Consider the following 6,855-nt stretch of genomic DNA (forward strand, 5'->3'; position numbering starts at 1 on the left):
CGGTCAGTCCCGTAGTTCACAGTAAAGTTTGGTTCGTAGAAGAAGGTGGTTGGTGTCGCCGTGGATGGGTGAAAGTAGCCGATGACGCTGACGCAGGAGGTAGATGATGAAGGAAAGTCTACTTACACTTATTTACAGGAGACGACGAAACATAGCACAAGACAAAACAAAAACTGGATTAAAATAAATGGCGCCGCAGCGCGCAAGGGGGTGTCGCGGCACGATCCCTGGTGGGGGCCCGGAGGCCAAAAAGTTGCCAAACCGCCGCACGGTTGGCTGGAAAGATGCGTGGGGTTTTAGCGCCCAGAAACCGCCACAGGAGCGAGTCTTCGTGCGACCGCTTGCAGTCGCAGCTCTCGACAAACTCGTCGAAGCATGCGCGAGCAGGACGCGAGCAATGCCGCCTCCCCCACAGCAGCGCACATGTCAATAAGGATTTTGACCTCCGCTCCCCCTCTGGCCGTCCCCGAAGGTCAGGATGAAAGGAAAGCCTCCCCCGACGCCGCGTAAAAGCCGCCGGCGAGGCCCATACAAAGGGTTGCGACTGGCTGGCGTCGGCGGAGGCCGCCCCAACATTCCGCCACCGGATGGGGAGACCCAACAAGGCCACGAGAAGGGAGGGGAGTCATCGTCAAGACGGGGTTCATCGGCGCTGCAATCATTACATTCACCTTATCTGGATGGGTCCGCTCCAGGTGTTCACACAGACTCTGATCCATCAGAGCTCTCTTTCGGTGCAAGGTCCGAACCGGTTGTTCCCCAGGGAATGTCGGGTTGTCAGGAGGACTCTCTTGAGCAAACCTCTTCTAGTAACCAGCTGCGTCTGGGTCTTCAAAGTTGACCGACAGAGGTCACACTATACGAGCTTCCTCCTCCACTTCAACGCGTCCACGCCGGAATACAAAACGGCGTCAGTAGCTTAGCGACTTTGTGCCCTAGGGCGCGGACGTAAAATTTTTTATAATGCCATGGCTCGATGTAGGTCCCTGCCGTGACGTCGCGGGAAGTGTCACGGCGGGGACATTTGTGGTTACCCTACCCCGTGGCTTATAGCCGATGTCACCCAGGGCTCTATTCAGTTAAATGCAAGGCATGCTGGGACAGGACACGCCATACTTCCAGACACCAATTCTGGTGTAGCTCGTGTATTTTAGATTGGTTCATAAAAACAGCAAGTATAATTATACATGGGTCGTAGTGTAAAACTAAGAATTAGATGGTTATGATATCCACCTCGTGTAATGGGAGCTTGTCACTTCGGTAACTGCTGCGGTTCTTTGGCGCAGCAGATAAATTAGAAATTTGTGGAAACTGCATAGAGCGACTGGCAGCAGGTTAGCCGGCCGGGCTGTGCTTCACCATTGCTATCATTGAACATTAGCGACGTCGGGACAATTCGTGCAATCTACATTTTAGGCGCACTTACAACTTTATCATGCCTCATCATTTTAGGTGCAGTAAATGGCTTTTTTCCCAACTGAAAGCGGTCGGCCCCGGTTGATTTAGAATATCAAGCCGCGTGCTCATTTTAAGCATAAACACAACAGCTTTTCTTCCTGGTTATTCCTTTCAGGAACAAATATCCCGCTCGAGCAGAATTAGTTGTTCGGCTCGATCATTTTTCGTCTCTTAAAACCATATCCTTCCAATGGCAGTGCTTTCTGTCATAATCTTGTGAAACACCCTTGATATATATTTTTTTAATTGCGACAGTATGCCCTTTGGCATAAGTTCCTACGGGTACAAGTTTGCACCCGTTTCCCGGATGAAGTCCAGAAGACAGCGGTGGTGGGGCCCCCCCAGCCATCGCTGAAGATTGGGGGGTCTCCCCGGATGCAGGCCTGTGCCGCGAAGGTGTCGGGATCTCGCTGCACTCAGTGAAGGGCACGTCCATAGCAGGTGGTTGGTGTCGGCGTCTTCGGCAGGAGCCGTACAGAAGGGGCAGGTCCTGGAAAACGGGGCATGGTATCGCGGTGGCCACGCCCGGGTTACCGCAGGAGAGAGGGCCACCCCAACTCGTAGTCTACGCAGCAGGACCTCCTCCCAGCGAGCGAGCCCACTGGGAATGTCTGTTCCACACGGTGGGATGAGAGCACGTGTGGCGTGACGCAGATCTTCCTTTAGTTGGACAAATTGGTCATGTGGGTCAGTTGTCAGCAAGGGCAGGGGCGGTGGAACCGACGCAACGGGACAGAAACTATCCGCCGCAATATGAGCGGTGATAGTATTACGCCGTATCCATGACAGTCGGAGAGGGCAGGGCCACGTGTCCAGCAGGTCATGAATGTCCCTTGAGACAGACGAGTTGGAGGCTACACGTCGCAAATCCCGTATGGCCGCCGTTGAGTCCGTGTAAATTTGTGCCGTAAAACTTCCAGGAGCTTCAAGAAGTGCCGGTAGGAGAGCTTGCAGTCCGTTCCGGATGGCTGTAAGCTCCGCCAGCATAGAAGGCCAGGTGCGGAGTGTTTCATAAGCACAGTTTTGGTTTGCTTCTGGATGAGAGGGGCATACGATCGCTGTAGTGTTCCTCCTCTCTTTCGTTCTTCTTACGCATTCCCCGTTTTTTCAAGGTTTAAACGAGTTTCTAGGCTCTTTGCGCCCCGTCGACGGTCGGAGAAGAAGCCTTTCCTGAACCAAGGGCAGACAATTTGCGTGCCAGAAACGATAGCAGCGAGGAACGTCAGTTCAACTAGTTCATTCACTGTAAGCTGCAGTGGGCGCCAATGGCATAGAAACAAGAAAGAAATTGCTCCAACAACAGGCCGCTGATTAGAGTAAATTTGAGGTACTGATTATTGGCTCTTTATATAAAGGGCACAACCCTCAAGAAAACCTGGTGGAAGGAAACGGAGTGCCGCTGTTTCAACATGCGCGCTTGTTTGCTAAGCGCTGTTTATCGCCCGCTCTAATCAACGTCCCTTTTTTCATGCTTTGACTGCTAGTTGGTAGCATTGTTTTTCTGCTCAATATGAAGAAGCCAAAGAGGGTCATGCCACGCTTCTGTACGGAAATAGTGTGTCTGGCCTAAAAGCAATAAAAACTGTTACCTGTCACAAATTACCCCGATTCTCTACTTCTCGCACACGAAACGACAGTGTTTAATGTTGGTTGAAATCGTTTTGGAAGGCGTCATTGATTACGGGCCTCCAACCCGCTTGAAATTTCTGAAGTATATGGCAGGCCATAGCCTTCATGTACGGAACACGCACTCCTAGCTATGTGTCGGGGGCCTATCGTTTAGACAGCCACCCGACCACCGCTAAAGGCGGTCGCTTCTTATGGCTACTTCTCCGGCTGGTTGTTTCATTCTCCGTGTGCACCACGTCAGTTTAATGAAGCGAAGTTTTGAATTTTTTTAGTTTACGCATATCGCGTACATCGCCAACATCACGCAGAACAGACATTTTTCGTCTCACTGGCTTAGTACGTTGTGTTTTCTTATTTAAGGTCTTCTGAAGTGACGTTTCGGCCCGTGTTTTTCCGGTCAAAACACGAGCATCTTGAAGGGCTTCCGAAGTGACGTACTGCTCGGTGACTTTCACGTATAAGCATGCGCACATTACCGGTCGCCCCGTTATGCGTGTGCGGGTAGGGTGGGAGGGGGTGAGGATTCCTGCACTCGCAGAATGGCTTTGTTCGCTCACCGATGACATGCCCGTTGTGCTCGCTAGGAGACTTCAACGTAGAGGGCTCACAGCCCGCTGAGGCATGTCTGCTCTCTTCCGTTGTCTAGTGGTTTGGGTTGTGGCGGTAGACAGTAAGATGTTCAGAAAGTGGTAGGAGACAGATATTCCCATTTTTGTCCGCTAGAATAAAGAAAAAAAAACTGTCATGCTTCAAATTTCCATTTGGCTAATTTTCTAGGAAGTGTAATCAATCGCAAATTACAAAGAAATGTGTTTTTTTCTGCAATCCTTGAGCCGCGCCCAGCTTTGCTGGTCGTCCTTCTTCACAGAGTGGAATTGCGCAGAATGTTTTTAGTTGCATGCGTGCGTAGCGGCTACGCTGTGTGTCCGTTTTTTGTGCTGTGGCTTGAATCATAGATGATACATGTGCAACTTTTTCGCCCTGTGTGCCTTGGAACATCCACGTCATCACCCCACTGCCATCACCGTATCTACCGTTCACTTTAGCACAACCAACCGTATGGCTGGGTTATACCGCAGATGATCAACTTGCAGGAAACAATGGAATGAAGGTGATGGTTAAAACGTCAATGTGGGGCACGTAATTGTAACTTCCTGCGTTACAACGATAGCGACTATCTTCAGTGTTTTTTCTTCATTAGGATACGCATTTAGTACTTTTGACGTGCCCATGGGCACCTGTGAGCTGTTCCGCACATTTTTGACTCGTTGAGATGAACGGCCGTACAAGTTCGTGAACGGTTTATTTGTACACAAGTTTTAGTTACTAAAGAAAAGAACGAAAATTGTTGAGGCTAGGCGTGAGTAAGGTAGTACTGATTATTATCCGTCAAGCACGTTTTCTTTAAACCTGCCTTGCGAAGGAATCGACCAACTGCCGGGCTTCTAGTTACTTCTTTCCAAATGATTTCAAAATTTTTATTTGGATTACTTCTCTTAGCAGAACACTGACCCTACTCCAACTGTCTCCCAAGAAAGCTCTTTAGGAAAACGATTCTACGTCCACGATCAAGCGCCAGCACATTTCATAAATCTGGGTGCGCCGCCCTCGCTTCGAATCATCCCTAACTTCAAATTTCTTTTCTGCAATGTGCACTTCTCGCATCAGTGTTGAACCGAAAAATCATTTTTTTTTCTTTTGATTCCCCGATACAAAGTAACATGACGACGCAAGCCCCACAAACTCTTCGGGGACAGTCTGAATCGTTCACTTGAGAGGACAGGGAAGGCAAACTGAAGAGCAAAGTGGTTTGAAGGAATGTCTATTGGGGAAAAGCGTAGCTGCAACATTGGTTTTCCGGATTTTGTACTTAATGCTTGTATATTTCTCCTTATTTTTGGCTTTCTCGTTTTGTCTACGTTTTCGCTACGGACAGAACAATGAGGACAAATGGGCGTTGAACGAAAGTGGCGCGTAGACGGCGGTACTGGAACCAAACTCGAGTAATGGACTTGTGGACTGAGTGAGGCAAATGTTCCCTTAGACAGTGGAATATATTTTTCTGGGTAGATGCAAAACCGGTGTTTACGATATACTGTATTTTTAACTAAAAATGCGCTATATGAAGAAGCTTGTGTCTTCGGTGGTTCACAGTATTGTAATCTAGCGGGAAACGCTTGATCCCGTATTTATCGGTGCCCAATCGATGCGTTCGCAGTGGTATAAACCGCAGTTGTGTTCGTGTATGTCTGTATACGCGTATCCGTGTGTGTATGTACCTGCGAGTGTATAAGTGTGCGTGTTTTAAATGACGGGCTATATATGATTCCGAAAATCATGCATTTGTCGATATTTTAATTTCTGTTTCAGTGTAGTTGTACCAAGTTCAGTGTTGTTCTTCCAAAGGCGATAGTTTTACTTAGCCTAACGACGCGCGATGTTTCGCACATTGGCACGAATTCCCATCACTCGATTCGAAAACCCACAAAAAAATACTATAACGAATGCTTGCACAGGAATGTATATATAGACAGCACCGTTCCAAGCTACTGAAACCGCTGGTGAGAGTTATACCTAAGCATTTTGTGCAGCGCCAACAAAACCTCGCACATACTTCAGGCAATCTATGTGGCAGCGTTGTTTTAAATAACAGTAAACGTTGCATTGTGGATCCCTAGGGAAGGTACGCGTGGCACGGACCGGCAGAAAGTTAGTTGGGCAGATGAGATCAAGAAGTTTGCGGGGGTAAATTTCTCGCAGTCAGCACAGGACCGGGATACTTGGAGAAAAATGGGAGAGGCCTTTGCCCAGCAGTGGGCGTAGGTAGACTAGTGATGATGATGATGATAAAGACACGCTGCATTGGTTTTTCCATAGCAAAGTAAAATCAAACACCGCCATAAAGATGGTGTCAAAATGAGGCGGGTAGGAAGAGAACACCAAAACAAAAAATGTCGGCGCCGAAGCTGTTCCATAAAAGAGCAAAACAAAAGGTCCCCGCAAATACATGCTAGTAGGTAAAAATTGTTAAAAGGGAACTGAATCGAGCGAACCATCGATGCAATCATTATGAGTGGAGCAAGGGGGATCAAAATATTGTTAGGGGTGGGAGAGGACAGGGTAAAGGTTGTTACAGGCCAGGGCCCTTTGAAGATTATTGCCTTTTCAAGGCATTTGCAGCAAAGTAGGCAGATTTCCCTGTCTCCGAGTTAGCCATGAAACAAAGTAACCCTAACAGCATGAACGAGCCATACGCGGGAGCGAATTGTGATTGCGGTCATTGAATTTAGTTGTTCTCCATAAATCTTGCCCAATAGGAGCGCATATTTCTCGCAATGTGTATTCGATCTTCGTACAGTATTACCCTCGACATATGCATGACGACGTATTTTTAAATTAAGCCCGCAGCCAGTGTTGATTTCGATAATCCTTCCCCACGTGGGCACAGCAGATAGTCCATCCTTTATTCTATCGCGACTGTTTCGCCTACTTACGGGAATATTTTTGTTTTGACAGCTGTACTCTCACACGATGTTTTTCAGCATCTTTTAAGGACAACCTTCGTAGACCTTGTCCGCGGGCCAAGAAACCAACTCATCATACTTTTACACTATTTTACACGTTCTATGGCACGTTTATAATAATCGCAATCTTCTTTCTAGGTATTTTTCAGTGAAATCATAGTCATTTTGCTTTGTCATGCCAATCCCCGTGTGTATGTATCTGTTTTGTGAGGATATAAAACTTTCGTAACAGTTATAATTTCGG

This window comes from Haemaphysalis longicornis, unplaced genomic scaffold (assembly GCF_048455015.1).
Source record: "Haemaphysalis longicornis isolate Haplotype H1 unplaced genomic scaffold, Haemaphysalis longicornis Haplotype H1 scaffold_10, whole genome shotgun sequence".
NCBI classification, from domain to species: domain Eukaryota; kingdom Metazoa; phylum Arthropoda; class Arachnida; order Ixodida; family Ixodidae; genus Haemaphysalis; species Haemaphysalis longicornis.